Below are 20,363 nucleotides of genomic sequence, written 5' to 3' on the forward strand. Positions count from 1 at the left end.
TGCCATCTACATGTACTCTGGTCCGTAGCCACCTTCACATCGGAACATAAAACTGAAAGGAAAGTGATGCAGTGCTATTTCTTGTAACAAGTAATCGTGCAGTGCACTAGATTTGTCCTCACCGTATGATTACTAACAATCATGTGATCAAATGTTCTTTTACTAATGCTGCATCCGAAACAATGTATTAACCTAAACATGAATGCGCCGTTTTAACAAAAGAGACCTAAACCGCGGACGTAGATGATATGTGACGAACGAGTACAACGTATATCTTTCTCGGCAGAAATTAATAATATCCGAGTAAAGGAAATTAAGAATGCATTATTCTCTGAAATGGTTCAGATGGCTCTGGCACTATGGGAAGGAGTATCTGTGGTCATCGGTCCCCTAGAACCTAGAACTACTTAAACCTAACTAACCTAAGGACATCACACACATCCATGCCCGAAACTGAATTCGAACCTGCGACCGAAGCAGTCACGCGGTTCCAGACTGAAGCGCCCAGAACCACTCGGCCACAGCGGCCGGCCATTATTCTCTCTCTTCAGTTTTAGACTCGAATTACGTTGAGCTATGTGTACATACACTCATCACTTCTTGCATATAGTGTGCCCTAGGACAAAAGTATTGCGGAATAAAGGAAATGCCAATCTAGTAACAAACGAAGTCTACGCCTATGTTAATTGCATATTCAAAAACTGAATAAATAACAGAAGAAGTTACACAATATATAATATACAGGCAATACGATAAATCGGGCCTAAAGACGCTCCGTTAAATTCTGCACACTCCACTGCGTTACGAACATGCCACTTATTTCAAAATAAATAATTGTTTATTATTTACGAAATACACGTCCGAGAATCGGTCACGGTCACAGTAACGACATGCGAACTCACGCAAGAGAACGTGGCAAGAAACTCGATCTAAGATGTTGAATCGGCCGCTGTGGCCGAGCGATTCTAGGCGCTTCAGTCCGAAACCACGGGGCTGCTACGGTCGCAGGTACGAATCCTGCCTTGTGCGTGGATGTATGTGATGTCCTTAGGTTAGTTAGTTTTACGTAGTTCTAGGCCTAGAGGACTGATGACCTCAGATGTTAATTCCGATAGTGCTTAGAGCCAAGATGTTGAAGAAATAATTCACGAAGTGTTACGGACAGAAACAAGCCATGATAAACAATATTACAAGGTAAAGCATGTGTACGATGAATAAGCGAGATAGCGTGACAACTGATTGGTCGGCAGAAAGACACGTTGGCTAGAATTATGCAAGAATTAAGGAAAAATTCTACTCATTAATTTCAGTAATGAAATTTGCCAGATAAATCCTAGTAGTTAATGTGAGAATAGATCGGTAATGACAAAACACAAGTTAATTCTCTCTCACATGCACGAAGCCAGCAGGACACAGGAAACATCACCCAGATACTTTGAGCAGCGGTGGCGCCTTCTACACAAGTATATCTGTAAACCAGTACCTCTATTGTTCCCGCGTTTCCGCTAAGTCCTCTGAGTACCATAGATAAACCACTTCCTCTGAGGTCACAGATTCTTGCTTGTCGTAAGTTCCATAGTTAACATATCTTTGACCAACAAGAAAGCCAGAATATGGGAAATGAATAACAGTTTCCGACAAATGGAAAGCTTTCTCTGATTACGCGCATGGTAAAGCCATATTCAGCTAGCATAAAAATAGATACGAAAACTATTATGCATCATAGAAATCTGATAATACCCTGTTAATCAGTCAGCGCCACATTGCAGGAACCATTCCACAGTAATTTTCGGCACTCAGTATGCGAATGGACTTGGAAAGGAGATGGATGCTATTGGTATGATGCACCTTTCGTCATACAATGTGCAATGGGTACACAGTATCTGGTCAGATATATCCGGACATCCTTAATTAATGCTGAATTTATCACCAGGTGCCAGAAGACCTGGACCTCACAGTATCAAAGAAGGCGGAAAGTACTATGCTATCAACGGAGAAGCAGTGACCCCAGAATGGGTCGGTCACAAGAGCTCGGTCTCCTTGAACGAGGACTAGTCACTGGATGTCCCGAGGAACAGATCTGTTAGGGAGATTTCCACCCTTCTGATGGTGGTCTGATAGTGAAGTGGAAACGCGAAGGAACAACCACTAGTACACTAAGACCAGATAGACCTAATATAGAGGGTCTATACAAGGGCAATGTTCATAAGGACAATATTATAGAAATGAAAGAGAATGTAGATGAAGATGAAATGGGAGATACGATACTGCGTGAAGAGTTTGACAGAGTACTGAAAGACCTAAGTCGAATCAAGGCCCCAGGAGTAGACAACATTCCATCAGAACTACTGACAGCCTTAGGAGAGCCAGTCCTGACAGAACTCTACAATCTGGTGAGCAAGATGTATAAGACAGGCGAAATACCCTCAGACTTCAAGAAGAATATAATAATTCCAATCCCGAAGAAAGCAGGTGTTGACAGATGTGAAAATTACCGAACTACCAGTTTAAGAAGCCACTGCTGCAAAATACTAACACGAATTCTTTACAGACGAATGGAAAAACTGGTAGAAGCCGACCTCGGGGAAGATCAGTTTGGATTCCGTAGAAATACTGGAACACGTGAGGCAATACTGGCCCTACGACATATCTTAGAAAATACATTAAGGAAAGGCAAACCTACGTTTCTAGCATTTGTAGACTTAGAGAAAGCTTTTGACAATGTTGACTGGAATACTCTCTTTCAAATTCTGAAGGTGGCAGGGGTAAAATACAGGGAGTGAAAGACTATTTCCAATTTGTACAGAAACCAGATGACAGTTATAAGAGTCGAGGGACATGAAAGGGAAGCAGTGGTTGGGAAGGGAGTGAGACAGGGTTGTAGCCTATCCCCGATGTTATTCAATCTGTATAATGAGCAAGCAGTAAAGAAAAGAAAAATTTGAGTAGGAATTAAAATCCATGGAGAAGAAATAAAAGCTTTAAGGTTCGTCAATGGCATTGTAATTCTGTCAGAGACAGCAAATTACCTGGATGAGCAGTTGAACGGAATGGAAAGTGTATAGAAAGGAGGATATAAGATTAACATCAACAAAAGCAAAACGAGAATAATGGAATGTAGTGGAATTAAATCTTGTGTTTCTGCGGGAATTAGATTAGGAAATGAGACGCTTAAAAAAGTAAATGGGTATAGCTATTTGGGGAGCAAAATAACTGATGACGGTAGAGAGGATATAAAATTTAGACTGGCAATGGCAAGGAAAGCATCTACCCATCTATTCTTCAGCATTCTTCTGTAGCGCCACATTTCGAAAGCTTATATTCCTTCTTGTGCAAACTACACTCCTGGAAATGGAAAAAAGAACACATTGACACCGGTGTGTCAGACCCACCATACTTGCTCCGGACACTGCGAGAGGGCTGTACAAGCAATGATCACACGCACGGCACAGCGGACACACCAGGAACCGCGGTGTTGGCCGTCGAATGGCGCTAGCTGCGCAGCATTTGTGCACCGCCGCCGTCAGTGTCAGCCAGTTTGCCGTGGCATACGGAGCTCCATCGCAGTCTTTAACACTGGTAGCATGCCGCGACAGCGTGGACGTGAACCGTATGTGCAGTTGACGGACTTTGAGCGAGGGCGTATAGTGGGCATGCGGGAGGCCGGGTGGACGTACCGCCGAATTGCTCAACACGTGGGGCGTGAGGTCTCCACAGTACATCGATGTTGTCGCCAGTGGTCGGCGGAAGGTGCACGTGCCCGTCGACCTGGGACCGGACCGCAGCGACGCACGGATGCACGCCAAGACCGTAGGATCCTACGCAGTGCCGTAGGGGACTGCACCGCCACTTCCCAGCAAATTAGGGACACTGTTGCTCCTGGGGTATCGGAGAGGACCATTCGCAACCGTCTCCATGAAGCTGGGCTACGGTCCCGCACACCGTTAGGCCGTCTTCCGCTCACGCCCCAACATCGTGCAGCCCGCCTCCAGTGGTGTCGCGACAGGCGTGAATGGAGGGACGAATGGAGACGTGTCGTCTTCAGCGATGAGAGTCGCTTCTGCCTTGGTGCCAATGATGGTCGTATGCGTGTTTGGCGCCGTGCAGGTGAGCGCCACAATCAGGACTGCATACGACCGAGGCACACAGGGCCAACACCCGGCATCATGGTGTGGGGAGCGATCTCCTACACTGGCCGTACACCACTGGTGATCGTTGAGGGGACACTGAATAGTGCACGGTACATCCAAACCGTCATCGAACCCATCGTTCTACCATTCCTAGACCGGCAAGGGAACTTGCTGTTCCAACAGGACAATGCACGTCCGCATGTATCCCGTGCCACCCAACGTGCTCTAGAAGGTGTAAGTCAACTACCCTGGCCAGCAAGATCTCCGGATCTGTCCCCCATTGAGCATGTTTGGGACTGGATGAAGCGTCGTCTCACGCGGTCTGCACGTCCAGCACGAACGCTGGTCCAACTGAGGCGCCAGGTGGAAATGCCATGGCAAGCCGTTCCACAGGATTACATCTAGCATCTCTACGATCGTCTCCATGGGAGAATAGCAGCCTGCATTGCTGCGAAAGGTGGATGTACACTGTACTAGTGCCGACATTGTGCATGCTCTGTTGCATGTGTCTATGTGCCTGTGGTTCTGTCAGTGTGATCATGTGATGTATCTGACCCCAGGAATGTGTCAATAAAGTTTCCCCTTCCTGGGACAATGAATTCACGGTGTTCTTATTTCAATTTCCAGGAGTGTATTTATCGTCCATGTTTCACTTCCATACATGGCTACACTCCATACAAATACTTTCAGAAACGACTTTCTGACACTTAAATCTATTGTTAACATAGAGAAATTTGTTAAGATAGAGTATAGATTTAAGTGTCAGGAAGTCGTTTCTGAAAGTATTTGTATGGAGTGTAGCCATGTATGGAAGTGAAACATGGACGATAAATAGTTTGGACAAGAAGGAATATAAGCTTTCGAAATGTGGCGCTACAGAAGAATGCTGAAGATTAGATGGGTAGATCACATAACTAATGAGGAGATATTGAATAGAATTGGTGAGAAGAGAAATTTGTGACACAACTTGACTAGAAGAAGGAATCGGTTGGTAGGGCATATTCTGAGGCATCAAGGGATCACAAATTTAGTATTGGGGGGCAGCGTGGAGGGTAAAAATCGCAGAGGGACACCAAGAGATGAATACGCTAAACAGATTCAGATGGATGCAGTTTGCAGTAGGTACTGGAGATGAAGAAGCTTGCACAGGATAGAGTAGCATGGAGAGCTGCATCAAAACATTCTCAGGACTGAAGACCACAACAACTGACGAACAGGGACGGTCGAGTAATGCGGAGGGTGGCTGTAAAATATCGCATCGCATGAAATCGGTGGAAGGAATCACTCGTGAATTCCAAAGTGTTGCTAACAGTCCAGCTAACACAATGGCTCTGCATAGGAAGTTGAAAATAATGGGGTCTTTAGTCTAGCAGATCCTCAAAAGCCACCAATTTCTGTAGACAGTGCTAAGCAAAAACACTTGGAAATTTGTGATACGGTCTTATGAGACCAAACTACTGAGGTCATCGGTCCCTAAACTTCCACACTACTTAATCTAACTTAAACTAATTTACACTAAGGACGACACTCAAACCCATGCCCGAGGGAGGACTCGAACCTCCGACGGAGGCAGTCGCACCGTTCTAAGCGACACCTGAGGTGGAGTGAAGAGGGACACCGCTCGTAAGTGGATTACTGGAAACGAGTGATTTGGAACGGTGAATTAGGCTATATCCTGTGAGAAATCAGCGGATGGTTTGGGTCTGACAAATACCTGGAGAACGTTACGTGCCATCACGTATAACAACAACTGTGAAGTACAATGTGTTGGTGTTACAGTATGGGGGTGTTACTCCTGGTTAGGGTCTCGTCCCCTTATTGTGTTGAGAAAACGCTAAATACGGAAGAATAAGAAAACATTTTACAGCACTGTGGTCTGCATACAGTGCAGGAACGGTTCGGAGTCGATGATTGTTTGGATCAGCATGGGGTTGCACCCTGTTGTAAAGCAGCATTCGTGAGGTAATGGTTTGTGCACAAAAACGTCCCAATAACAACACTGAAATGGCCTAGCTAGCCCAAGTCGCGAGTTGAACCCAATGGAACACTTTTAGGATGAGTTAGAACGTCGACTTCGCTCCGACCCCAGCGTCCAGCATCATTACCTGCCATTCCTCCCTTTCCTCCAGAGACATCCAGATACCTCATTGAAAGTCCCCGCAGCAGATCTCAAGGCACCATAAAGATGAAAGTTAGACACACCTCACATTAATGTCCATTAGTTAGTATCTGGGTATTTTTGATCATTTAGTTTACATGTAGATGTATACGTGGATAAATAAGGTAAAGTGGCTGCCGAATCAGTTGCACTGGCGCAACATCGATGTTTGTGTACCAACTCAAGTAGTCATCAACGAGGACTGAGAGCATTAATGCGAAAACTACCGCACTGGGATCACCCTTTTCGCATTTTTCTCATTATTTATGTTTTGGTGCGACGATGTAGAAAAAGGGCTAATACTAAACAAGCTTGTAGTCTCTACGAAAATGTAACCAGAGTGTGTTAGTAAATAAATTTCTCAGACTAGAGTGTCTGTACTACCCTATTCACCAGCCATTTATAAATTCTGTGACGGCGTACGTGGTGTTCAGATTTATCTGCAGCGGCAAGCGGCAAAATTCCAAAACAAATGAATGTCTGACGTACAGAGTTCTAGCGGAACTCTGGCTCGTAATTAGCTAAGCTTGCAGGGCCTTACTCTGCAGGTAGCAATAAACTCGAGCCGACAGCAACTGCGCAGTAGCTATATTACACAGCCTTTAACTAGTTCAGACGGTGACCGCAAATAGTTCGCATGCGGAGGCTGAATGTCATTAGGGCGGGATTACTTCCAGGTGTAGACCTGCCCTAGAATGTTCTGAGTAAGGCCGGGAGTTGAGCTTCGTGTTAGGCAGCTAGTTGACTACTATAAAGTTGTCTGCACACTGTTTCGTTACTATATACTGATTCACCGTGAGCAGATTTCTTAGACAGCTAAATAAGTAAACATAGAGGCCGTTCCTTTATCGTATGGTAATTCGCCATGGTCTGCCATTAAAGCTGCACCGTAGTGAAGGCGGCATGCAAAAAGCGTCAGATTGGCTAGAAATGTACCGCATTCTTCTGTACCGACAGAGGTGGCGTAGTGGTTAGCACATTGGATTTTTATTCGGGAGGACGACGGTTCAAATAGGACTGCAGCCAGTAACTTTTAGGTTTTCCGCAATTCCCTAAATCGCTCCAGGCAAATGCGGAGATTGTTCCTTTGAAAAAGCCTATCCGTTTTTAAACTCCGGCTTGTACATTGTCTCTACCTCTGCACCTATATATATATACATACTGTGCAAGCCCCTGAATGGTGTGTGCTGGTGAAAACCTTGATAGACTAATAAACAATTCCTTTTCTGTTTCACTCGCAAATAGAAAGAGGAAGAAACGACTGTGCGTAAGACTCCGTAGGTGTCCTAATTTCTCTTATTTCCGTGACCATTACGCGCAACGTACGTTGGGGGCAGTATACTCGTTCTGCAGTTGCTTCAAATGTCGGTTCTCAAAATTTTCTCAATAGCGTTGTTCGAATAGAACCAGGCCTTCCTCCAGGAAATTCCATTTAAATCCCTGAAGTATCTCCGTATTACTTACGTGTTTATCGCATCTACCGGTAACAAATTTAATAGCCCACTTCTGAATTTCTTCGATTCCTTCAATCCGACCCAGAAAAGGTCCCAAGCATTAGAGCAGCATTCAAGAATGGGTGGTACTAATTTTGTATATGAGATCTCCTTTACGGACGAACCACACTTCCCTAAAATTCTCCCAGTAAACGGAAGCTGACCACGCATATTCCCTACTGCTTTATGTCATCGTTCCACGTCCTATCGCTTTGCAACGCTTCGCCCAGGTATTTAACCGACTTGCTGTGTCAAGCAACACACCAGTAATGCTGTATTCTAACATCACAGGATTATTTTCCCTACTTATCTGCATTAACTTGTACTTTTCTACATTTCCAGCTAGGTGCCGTTCATCACACCAATTAGAAATGTGTTCTAAGTCATCTTCTGCTCTCCTACAGTCACTCAACAACGACATTTTCCCGTGTACCGCAGCATCATTAGCAAACAGCCACAGATTGCTGCTTAACGTGTCCGGCAGACCATACACGTATACAGTATAGAAAATAAAAGGTCCGTATCAAACTTCCCTGGGCGCTCTTGACGATACACTTATCTCTCATGGACACTTGCCGCCGAGGTCAGCGCACTGCGTTATATTACATAGGTCTGCGACATAAAAATTGTTTCAAATGTATTAAGTGATTTTTACAGTGTTTTCAACGCTGATTTCGGGAAAAATAGTGAAAAGATTCCATCACGTACAGTTATTTCACAAACTGCTTGTCTAGTTTTAGCTTTTTTCGATATTTCAGCACTCTAGTGAGTTTTAATTTTGGTTTTTAGGATCTCCATAAACTGTTATTTAGCCGTTTTTTTACACTAGATATACGTAAAATAAACAGTAATTAGGAGAAACCAGCAGTATTTTCATGTCAGTGCCCGTCTGTCGCGCTGCCCCTTACCCCGCCATCATCAAGCAGTGAGCTTCTGCTGTTGTCCTTCAGTTCACAGCATCTCTTCACTCTGTGCTGTTGTTACTAGTGCTTTAAAGTAGTGACTGTTTTCTTGTGTTGTGAAGTTGGTTTATGGACAATGGACAATGGTTAGCGGAGGATGTATAAACTCGCCAGATTGCTTCTGCTACATTTGTGATAACTATACCGTTAAAAAGCTACAAAGAAACATTTCCAATTTTGTTGAAAAAAAATATTTCACCTATTTTTGTATAAAGTTAGGCTATCAAGATAAGCCTTGGGCTCTACACAAAGTTTATTCAGTGTGTGTTGAACAACTGAGGCAATGGTTTCTACGTAAAAAGCAGTCCTTACGTTTTGGAATTCCAATGGTTTGGAGGGAGCCCAAAAATCATAGTGATAACTGCTAGTTTTGTTCTTGCAACGTAACGAGGTTTCAATTTGAAGAAGAAAAAAATATTTCTTACCCTAACATTCAATCAGCCATTCACCCCATTCTTCATGGACCTGAAGTACCAATACCCCCTCCTTCAGATTCTTTGGATGACATAGATGATCACGAGCCATTGGCTCAGCAAGGTGATAGTCACAGGGGAGTCTCGTAGAACCGTTGCGATTCACAATATACATAAATGACCTTGTGGATAACATCGGAAGTTCACTAAGGCTTTTTGCGGATCATAATGTAGTATATCAGGAGGTTGTAACAACGGAAAATTGTACTGGAATGCAGGAGGATCTGCAACGAATTGACGCATGGTGCAGGGAATGGCGATTGTATCTCAATGTAGACAAGTGTAATGTGCTGCGAATACATAGAAAGAAAGACCCTTTATCATTTAGCTACAATATAGCAGTCAGCAACTGGAAGCAGTTAATTCCATAAATTATCTGGGAGTAAGGCATTAGGAGTGATTTAAAATGGAATGACCATATAAAATTAATCTTCGATAAAGCAGATGCCAGACTGAGATTCATTGGAAGAATCCTAAGGAAATGCAATCCGAAAACAAAGGAAGTAGGCTACAGTACACTTGTTCGCCCACTGCTTGAATTCTGCTCACCGGTGTGGGATCCGTACCAGATAGGGTTGGTAGAAGAGATAGAGAAGATCCAACGGAGAGCAGCGCGCTTCGTTACAGGATCATTTAGTAATCGCGAAAGCGTTACGGAGATGATGGATAAACTCCAATGGAAGACTCTGCAAGAGAGTATCTCGGTACGGGCCTTTGGTTGAAGTTTCGAGAACATACCTTCACCGAGGAGTCAAGCAGTATATTACTCCCTCCTACGTATTTCTCACGAAGAGACCATGAGGATAAAATCAGAGAGATTAGAGCCCACACAGAGGCATACCGACAATCTTTCTTTTCACGAACAATACGAGACTGAAATAGAAGAGAGAACCGATAGAGGTCCTCAAAGTACCTTCCGCCACACGCCGTCAGGTGGCTTGCGGAGTATGGATATAGATGTAGATGTAGAAGAAGACAGAGATTGCTACGATCCTGCCACAACCGATCCCATTCGATTCTCACAATCTGAACTGAACGATTTAGTTAGAGACCTGGGCCTTTCGAGAGAATCTGTAAAAGTTTTAGGATCTAGATTGAAAGACAAACATATGTTGGCTCCGGGTGCATCCTTTTCTTGGTATCTTTCTTCTCTCAAGAAGGTGACCTGGTGTTTTGCAGTAATGTTCCTGGAATTATGGCACGTATCAAAATAGAATATACTCCTGATGAATGGAGACTTTTTATTGATTCTTCAAAAAGAAGCCTTAAAGCAGTACTTCTACACAATGTCAATAAGTATGCTTCTATAGCAGTTGGACACTCGGTTCACTTAAAAGAATGTTACGAAAACCTTGAACCGGTTTTAAGCAAAGTTTGCTATTCAGACCACAAATGGACACTATGTGGTGATTTAAAAGTGATTTCAATGCAACTTGGTCAACAAAGTGGCTATACAAAATTCCCTTGCTTCCTCTCTGAACGGGACAGTAGAGACACAAAGCAACACTACATAAAGATTACACATTGTAAAAGAAGTGACGAATATGCCCTATTTTCATCTTTTCGTAGAAATCATCATTTTACGACGAATTTGTAGATAATTTGAATACAGTACATGAATGAAATTCTGTGTTCCACTTCCTTATTAAGTATTAAGTTTAATGATCAGTATTAGAAAGTGGCACATAACTGGAACTTTATATTTGAGAATCATATGGTGTTACATTACAAAATGATAAGTTTCACGTTCGTCATACCTTCAGTCCTCGAAATTTAAGAAGCCAAACTTTGAACTTTTTCTGGGGCGCTGATTTTTTCGGGCGATTTGTCTCAATTTTTCTGCCTGAACATCGCTAGTAAAAATCCTTTTATTATTATTATTATAATTGAGAGAACGCTTAAATTAGCACAATAAGACCACAAATAATTTCTGTCAACAAAATATTGTCCAAGATCTAACAGCTCAAAGTCGCCAGAAATTTACGCTAGCTCTGCGTCAAGTCAAACAAGTGACTGCACTAATGGCCATTAAAATTGCTACACCAAGAAGAAATGCAGATGATAAACGGGTATTCATTGGACAGATATATTACACTATAACTGACATGTGATTATATTTTCACGCAATTTGGGTGCATAGATCCTGATAATTCAATCCCCAGAACAACCACCTCTGGCCGTAATAACGGCCTTGATACACCTGGGCATTGAGTCAAACAGAGCTTGGATGGTGTGTACAGGTACAGCTGCCCATGCAGCTTCAACACGATACCACAGTTCATCAAGAGTAGTGACTGGCGTATTGTGACGAGCCAGTTGCTCGGCCACCATTGACCGGACGTTTTCAGTCGGTGAGAGATCTGGAGAATGTGCTGGCCAGGGCAGCAGTCGAACATTTTCTGTATCCAGAAAGGCCCGTACAGGACCTGCAACATGCGGTCGTGCATTATCCTGCTGAAATGTACGATTTCACAGGGAACGAATGAAGGGTAGAGCCACGGGTCGTAACACATCTGAAATATAACGTCCACTGTTCAAACTGCCGTCAATGCGAACAAGAGGTGACCGAGACGTGTAACCAGTGGCACCCCATACCATCACGCCGGGTGATACGCCAGTATGTTTATGAAGAAAACACGCTTCCAATATGCGTTCACCGCGATGTCGCTAAACGCGGATGCGACCATCATGATGCTGTAAACACAACCTGGATTCATCCGAAAAATTTACGTTTTGCCATTCGTGCACCGTGGTTCGTCGTTCAGTACTCCATCGCAGGCGCTCCTGTATGTGATGCAGCGTCAAGGGTAACCGCAGCTGATAGTCCATGCTGCTGCAAACGTCGTCGAACTGTTCGTGCATATGGTTGTTGTCTGGCAAACGTCCCCATCTGTTGACTCAGGGATCCAGACGTGGCTGCGCGATCCGTTACAGCCATGCGGATGAGATGCCTGTCATCTCGACTGCTAGTGATACGAGGCCGTTGGGATCCAGCACGGCGTCCCGTATTACGCTCCTGAACCCACTGATTCCACATTCTGCTAACAGTCATTGGATCTCGACCAACGCGAGCAGCAATGTCGCGATACGACAAACCGCAATCGCAATAGGCTACACTCCGGCCTTTATCAAAGTCGGAAACGCGATGGTACGCATTTCTCCTCCTTAACGAGGCATCACAATAACGTTTCACCAGGCAACGCCGGTCAACTGCTCTTTGAGTATGAGAAATCGGTTGGAAACTTTGCTCATGTCAGCACGTTGTAGGTGTCACCACCGGCGCCAACCTTGTGTGAATGCTCTGAAAAGCTAATCATTTGCATATCACAGTATCTTCGCGTTTGTAGCACGTCTTCTTCGTGGTGTAGCAATTTTAATGGCAAGTAGTGTATATCTCAGCCAGCATTGCTTCGACGAGAGTCAAAATTTACCATTGTTCATTGAGATCATGCGCGAGTGTTCACATAAAACTTCACAGAAATCTGTGATGGTGTAGCAGGAGAATGTTCCGAAACCAGAATTTTGACATGGATTCACTCAACTTAAACAGATGCCGCTCGCGCTTAAAACATTAATTGTCGCCATGAAATTTTCAAACTCTTTACTACGAGTGGTACTGTTTTCTTCAGCTCTGTAATTTTGGGATCCTCGAGTGAAAGTGAATTTTATACCGTTTTAAAACTGTGTACGGCATCTGGATAATGGAATCGTGTATCCAAAATACGTTATTATCGTGCACATACGAATGCGAATCTATACAGCAACAACTACGTCTAACCAGCCTGTGAGCCAGCTAGGAGAAACATGTAACAAGTAATAGGAGGCATTCCCTGCAGTTTCACAACTGACGGAGCCATTTTAATTACTCTGCCAGCGCTGTTAACAACATAACGCATCGACTACAAAAAGATAAGCTGTAGCGCAGGACGCTCTCCCCGTGTAGAGACTCAAAAGCATTCCATACAGTTCCAGCTGAAATTTCTTTGTCTACTGTGACAAGCTTTTCCTAATATTTACTTTTCATAAAGGTAAACGTAATTACACTGGAGTGTGTTTGCTGTGTATGTTTACAGTATTGGTTCCACCTTCAATAGTAGTTATTATTATTTATCTTCTGTCTATTCTCTGTTTATTGTAGCTGCTACTGCACGCATAGAAACGTATTCCATTGGAAGTACATCTTTTTAAGAATGTGTGCATTGTTTTTTCAGGCGCAATTACATACACTGCCAGATCCAAACTTCCATACACCATTTGATCAAAATTATCCGGACATCTCGCTGAAAATGTTTTAGAAGTTCGTGGCACCCTCTATTGGTAATGCTAGAATTAAATAGGGTGTTGGCCTACCCTTAGCCTTGGCCTTGATGTCAACTTCCATTCTCGCAAGCATACGTTCAATCAGGTGCTGGAAGCTTTCTAGGGGAATGACAGCCCATTCTTCACGGAGTGCTGCACTGAGGAGAGATATCGAAGTCGGTCGGTGAGGACTGGCACGAAGTCGGCGTTCCAAAACATCCCAAAGGTGTTCTATAGAATTTAGGTCAGGACTCTGTGCGGGCCAGTCCATTACAGGGATGTTATTGTCGTGTAACCACTGCGCCACAGGCCGTGCATTATTAACAGGTACTTGATTGTGTTGAAAGGTGCAATCGCCATCCCCGAATTGCTATTCAACAGTGGGAAGCAAGTAGGTGCTTAAAACAAATATAGGCCTGTGCTGTGATAGTGCCACGCAAAACATAATCAGTGCAAGCCCCCTCCATGAAAAACACGACCACACCATAGCACCACCGCCTCCGAATTTTACTGTTGGCACTATAAGCGCTGGCAGATGACGTTCACTGGGTAATCGCCGTACCCACACCCTGCCATTTGATCGCCACATTGTGTACCGTGATTCGTCAATCCACACAACGTTTTTCCACTGCTCAATCGTCCAACGTTTACACACCTTACACCAAGCGAGGCGTCGTTTGGCATTTACCGACGTGATGTCGGTGGATCCTGATGCAGTTTGGAATTCCTGTGTGATGGCCTGGATAGATGTATGCCTATTACACACTACGGCCCTCTTCAACTTTCGGCGGTCTCTGCAGTCAACAGACAAGGTTGGCCTGTACGATTTTGGTATCCCTTCACATCCACTAACCTAACCTCCTCCCTTCCCCCATCATATCCCCACCCCCAGAAAAAGACAGGAAGTTCAAATTCCAGCAGGTCAATGCAACACTCCACGACTACCTCCACTAACCAAAGCAAATGGCTGGAAAAGGACTCAGCCTGTTCTGGGTTGCTGGAGAGAGGAAGAAGTGTACTTTATTTATTTTTGGAACAAGTTATTTAGGGAAATATTTCATCTAGTTTATTTATTACGTTGCTACAAAACACTTGCCCTGACGTGCTTAGGGTCACAATATATGATTTACAGACCTTGAAACTAATCGTAAATTACCGAAATAATGTCCGCCCCGATAACTGAGTGGTCAGCGTGATGGATTGCTCTCCTACGGGCCCAGGTTCGATTCCCGGCTGGGTCGGAGATTTTCTCTACTCAGGGACTGGGTATTGTGTTGTCTTCATCGCCATTTCATCCCCGTCCGGCTCGCAGGTCGCCCAATGTGGAGTCGAATGTAATAAGACCTGTACCAAGGCAGCCGGTCCTACCCCGCAAGGGGACTCCCGGCCAATAAGACAAACGCTCATTTCATTTCCGTTACCGAAACAATACAGTACAGTGATGTACAGACCCGAAAACAACTCGTAAATTACCAAAATAATGCATTGCACAGCCTGCAGACACGTTCACAAAATAAAGCAGTACACTGACGTGCAGGAACCTTCACTAGGCATAAAATTATCAACATAATGCATGTATAATGCTCTACAAACATGCTCACAACGCTTAAACAGCCGAAATAATGCAGTCCACAAACACACACTGCATGCAGAAACGTTTTCGAAGCACCGTTAAGAAATTCAACCATGATGTATCAGCGATCTGTTTCCCACAGAGGCGCAAGGTGGAATGATGACCAACTGTGTCAGGCGCACGCACCAGCTCTGTCCGCATGTTCCACAGGCGAGAGACGTCTGGGCGCGCACGCCTGGAGAGGATATTTACCTGGTCACCATGGCTGCAGCACTGACATATCGCCTTTGCAAATAATTAAAAAAAAAGTTCAAATGTGTGTGAAATCTTATGGGCCTTAACTGCTAAGGTCATCAGTCCCTAAGCTTACACACTACTTAACCTAAATTATCCTAAGGACAAACACACACACCCATGCCCGAGGGAGGACTCGAACCTCTTCCGGGACCAGCCGCACAGTCTATGACTGAAGCGGCCTAGACCGCTCGGCTGATCCCGCGCGGCTCGCCTTTGCACCTGTGAGTCCAGGATGGATTAGTGTTAACACTAGGAGACACAATCCTCTAATTGCTATGCATACCAGGCTGTCCCACAGGAGTGACGCATCTGACTGACGCCCGTGACGTGAACGAGGACACATCTAGAGGCTCTATACATGACAGCTCTATGACATGGCCTAATTGCCGAGCAAGATGTTTTCCTAGCGACCCACTCTTCCAGGCACGGCGAAAAGTTGACAGTGTTATACTGACATCTCATGTCTACGTAAATGGCAGTCAAGTCTTCGTCTGGACACACTACAGAAATCTTTTGCACTGCTTTCAGAGACTATTTACGAAAATACCCCAGAATAACACAGGACCCATTCTTCCTAGCGATCCTAATGAGAGAACCTGTCCATTACACATCACCCCTTCCCATAAATCATAAATTGCTGCAGAAATAGTTAACGATCGCTTTTGTTGTATGAGCTTTCGTGACGCCTCAGCTAGTCTCCATGGAAATTCCTGCCCTAACGGGAAAACCTGTTCAAAAAATGGATCAACACACATTATTAACGTCTGTGGCGACCTGCCTTCGAGGAACAAAAGCATGGTACAGATAAAAGGTTGTCAATGTTATACACATGTCTCATCTTGATGTAGCTGACAGCCATATCTCCCTCTGGGAAAATGCATGCTATAGAAATCATTTGAACTGCTTTCAGAAAATGTTTACCAAAATATCCCAGAATAACACTGAATGCATTTTTCCCATGGTCCTAACGAGATATCACATTGATCCCTTCCTGGAAATAGTGCCGTCCTGCTGTCAACGTACGTCTCAGAAACATTAAACGTTCTCACCGCTAAAAGCCTTCAACATGTCTGTGCACGCACGCGAAAACACCGTTAATCATAAAAGCACTCCTGTTGCTTGGAGAGAGAGAGAGAGAGAGAGAGAGAGAGAGAGAGAGAGAGAGAGAGCAAGATAGAGACGATGGTCACATCAAGCCCTCCCAGAAATAGTGACGTTCGATAAAAGCTGCTGATTGGCTCTCCATTCAAATGAAGCTCCTTCATTGGTCGCCTCGGTCTATATAGAAACCCACATGCAACCTCGATCATCCTCAGTCCGCTGCTGTCACCCTTGTTGTGCATTCCATCGTGTCTGTGTGTTTACTTGTTCTTTTCTCTCCGCAATATGAAGAGAGGTAGCTGCAGCAACGATTCAGAGTGTAGTGGCAAGAGGCTGAGAATTCTGGAGACAGGATTACCAAATGAGTAAATAATTTCTATATTGAGTGTAAATTTTCGTGTGTATGTTAAATTCGCCTAATTAATTCCGTCTTCTCGTTGTAGTACAACTCCAGGACTTTGTCTTGGAGTGTGAGGAGAGACAGGAGGGGGCTGGAGCGCGGCAGACTCTGAAAGTCCAGCTTCCTGTGTTGGGTTTATAGCCAGAATTGCCTTGTGAGTATAATTTTCATTGCAATTTGTTCTTGTATACTAGAGATTGAAATTTTCTTATTTCATCCTTTTTTTATTTGTTCCTCTAGCTCACTTGAAGCAAATGCAAAATGAGCTGGAGGCAGAGTTGGGGGCTGAAAACAACTATCTACTGCATCAGCAGTAACGCTACGTGGAACAGCCTCCAGCTGTGAATAACCAACAACAACAACACTCACGTAAGTATATAAAAAAAATCCATGTGCGATTGATCTTTCTGTCTAACTCGACATACAAAATAAATAAAATTATGCCTCATCCTGTCACAGGAACAGCTTAGAGTACTTCGATTTGTTGGACAGACAGCTGGAGGCTGTTCATCAGAAGATGCAGGAACAGCCTCCAGCAAATAATGAGATGCCCAAGCAGCATATTTGTAAGTTCAAAAAAAGAAGCCTCTAGTAGTAGTAGTGGCAGTAGTATAGGGAGATTTTTTTGTGTGTAACAAATCGGTTTATATATCTTGTTTGGCGTTGTTGTAGGCGAGACATACGAGGGCAGACCAAGGTGCTCCGATCTGGCTCTAGTAAATGATGATTATGGCGACTTTTTTGAGCATGCGGTGGAATCGCCTGACCAAGTATTAATGCCCAGGAGCCAAAGCGAAAAATGTAATTATTCACTCTGCTTATAACCATGTGATCGTCAGAATTCTTTCTTTCACTGCGACAGCAGCGGTAAACAATGTATTTAACTATTATTTACTTTTGAATGCATTACGGGAACAGCAGTGATCAATGTCTTATAAATATTTACTATTAAAAACAGTCTTGATCACGATTTACACTCCTGGAAACTGAAATAAGAACACCGTGAATTCATTGTCCCAGGACGGGGAAACTTTATTGACACATTCCTGGGGTCAGATACATCACATGATCACACTGACAGAACCACAGGCACATAGACACAGGCAACAGAGCATGCACAATGTCGGCACTAGTACAGTGTATATCCACCTTTCGCAGCAATGCAGGCTGCTATTCTCCCATGGAGACGATCGTAGAGATGCTGGATGTAGTCCTGTGGAACGGCTTGCCATGCCATTTCCACCTGGCGCCTCAGTTGGACCAGCGTTCGTGCTGGACGTGCAGACCGCGTGAGACGACGCTTCATCCAGTCCCAAACATGCTCAATGGGGGACAGATCCGGAGATCTCGCTGGCCAGGGTAGTTGACTTACACCTTCTAGAGCACGTTGGGTGGCACGGGATACATGCGGACGTGCATTGTCCTGTTGGAACAGCAAGTTCCCTTGCCGGCCTAGGAACGGTACAACGATGGGTTCGATGACGGTTTGGATGTACCGTGCACTATTCAGTGTCCCCTCGACGATCACCAGTGGTGTACGGCCAGTGTGGGAGATCGCTCCCCACACCATGATGCCGGGTGTTGGCCCTGTGTACCTCGGTCGTATGCAGTCCTGATTGTGGCGCTCACCTGCACGGCGCCAAACACGCATACGACCATCATTGGCACCAAGGCAGAAGCGACTCTCATCGCTGAAGACGCCACGTCTCCATTCGTCCCTCCATTCACGCCTGTCGCGACACCACTGGAGGCGGGCTGCACGATGTTGGGGCGTGAGCGGAAGACGGCCTAACGGTGTGCGGGACCGTAGCCCAGCTTCATGGAGACGGTTGCGAATGGTCCTCGCCGATACCCCAGGAGCAACAGTGTCCCTAATTTGCTGGGAAGTGGCGGTGCGGTCCCCTACGGCACTGCGTAGGATCCTACGGTCTTGGCGTGCATCCGTGCGTCGCTGCGGTCCGGTCCCAGGTCGACGGGCACGTGCACCTTCCGCCGACCACTGGCGACAACATCGATGTACTGTGGAGACCTCACGCCCCACGTGTTGAGCAATTCGGCGGTACGTCCACCCGGCCTCCCGCATGCCCACTATACGCCCTCGCTCAAAGTCCGTCAACTGCACATACGGTTCACGTCCACGCTGTCGCGGCATGCTACCAGTGTTAAAGACTGCGATGGAGCTCCGTATGGCACGGCAAACTGGCTGACAGTGACGGCGGCGGTGCACAAATGCTGCGCAGCTAGCGCCATTCGACGGCCAACACCGCGGTTCCTGGTGTGTCCGCTGTGCCGTGCGTATGATCATTGCTTGTACAGCCCTCTCGCAGTGTCCGGAGCAAGTATGGTGGGTCTGATACACCGGTGTCAATGTGTTCTTTTTTCCATTTCCAGGAGTGTATTTATCAAGGTGACCGGTTTCGACTACTACTGTGGTCATCTTCAGACCATTGAGTAGGAACCTCTTTCTGCTGGAGAATCACTGCAGTAGTGATTCTCCAACAGAAAGAGGTTCCTACTCAATGGTCTGAAGATGACCACAGTAGTGGTCGAAACCGGTCACCTTGATAAATAAATCGTGATCAAGACTGTTTTTAATAGTAAATAACTATTGTTTATTTTATCTCTTCTTCTACAGCGCTCGCGTCTCAACAACGTCAACACGGAGTGGCGTGCATAACGGTGCGGATAAACCATCTTCCTCGCCAAAGCGGCGCCCGGGGTGTGGAACGCCTCGCCTATATGGGCGCCGCTACTCGCTGCGCGGGAAGCCGCTGCCGCTGTTGCCGCCGACATCCCGGCACCGCCGATCTGGCGTCCGTGTGCCGAGCAACGAACCAACGCCCCACAAGTTACCGGGTCAGGTCGACAACAGCATCAGGAGCCATCGTCGCAGCCTGGCTGTTCCCATCACGCTGACCCGGTAACGCCGCAACATCCTCCTCCGTCATCATCATCATCATCGTATGAGCCTTGTCAGAATCGACGTACACACGAGGTAGTAGTATTATTAGAGCCTTTGAGAGGCGTATCTCATTTAAAAGAGTAGAGAATCCAGCTGGAGGGGGGGGGGGGGGGGGGGGGTATCGTGACCCAGCCAGGTTTCTAGAAGTGTGCCTCCCGGTGTTAAAGGCAGAGCTCCTGAAAGCCCTAGACAATCCGAGATATATTGCCATTAAATGTAAAGCATTTCACTGCTGTGAGTTGACCTACCCGCCCAAACAGCAGGGTGCTGCTGAGGGGAAAAGCATACATTACATCTGGTGTGATAATGGCGTTATATGTCGGAGTACATCAATTGCCGAGTGGTATCGCGAATCCACCTGGGCTGCTATACTGGCCCGGTTTCCCGAGATGGAAGTAAGAGGGTCAGCTAAAGCACTCAGCCAAATACCACACGTCGACATCCATATTCGTGTCTATGATCCGTTAAATGGAGCGGCCAATGATATTAAGATGAAGCGGGCTTGAATTAACGTT

The sequence above is a fragment of the Schistocerca serialis genome, chromosome 8 (genome assembly GCF_023864345.2).
Source record: "Schistocerca serialis cubense isolate TAMUIC-IGC-003099 chromosome 8, iqSchSeri2.2, whole genome shotgun sequence".
Lineage (NCBI taxonomy): Eukaryota > Metazoa > Arthropoda > Insecta > Orthoptera > Acrididae > Schistocerca > Schistocerca serialis.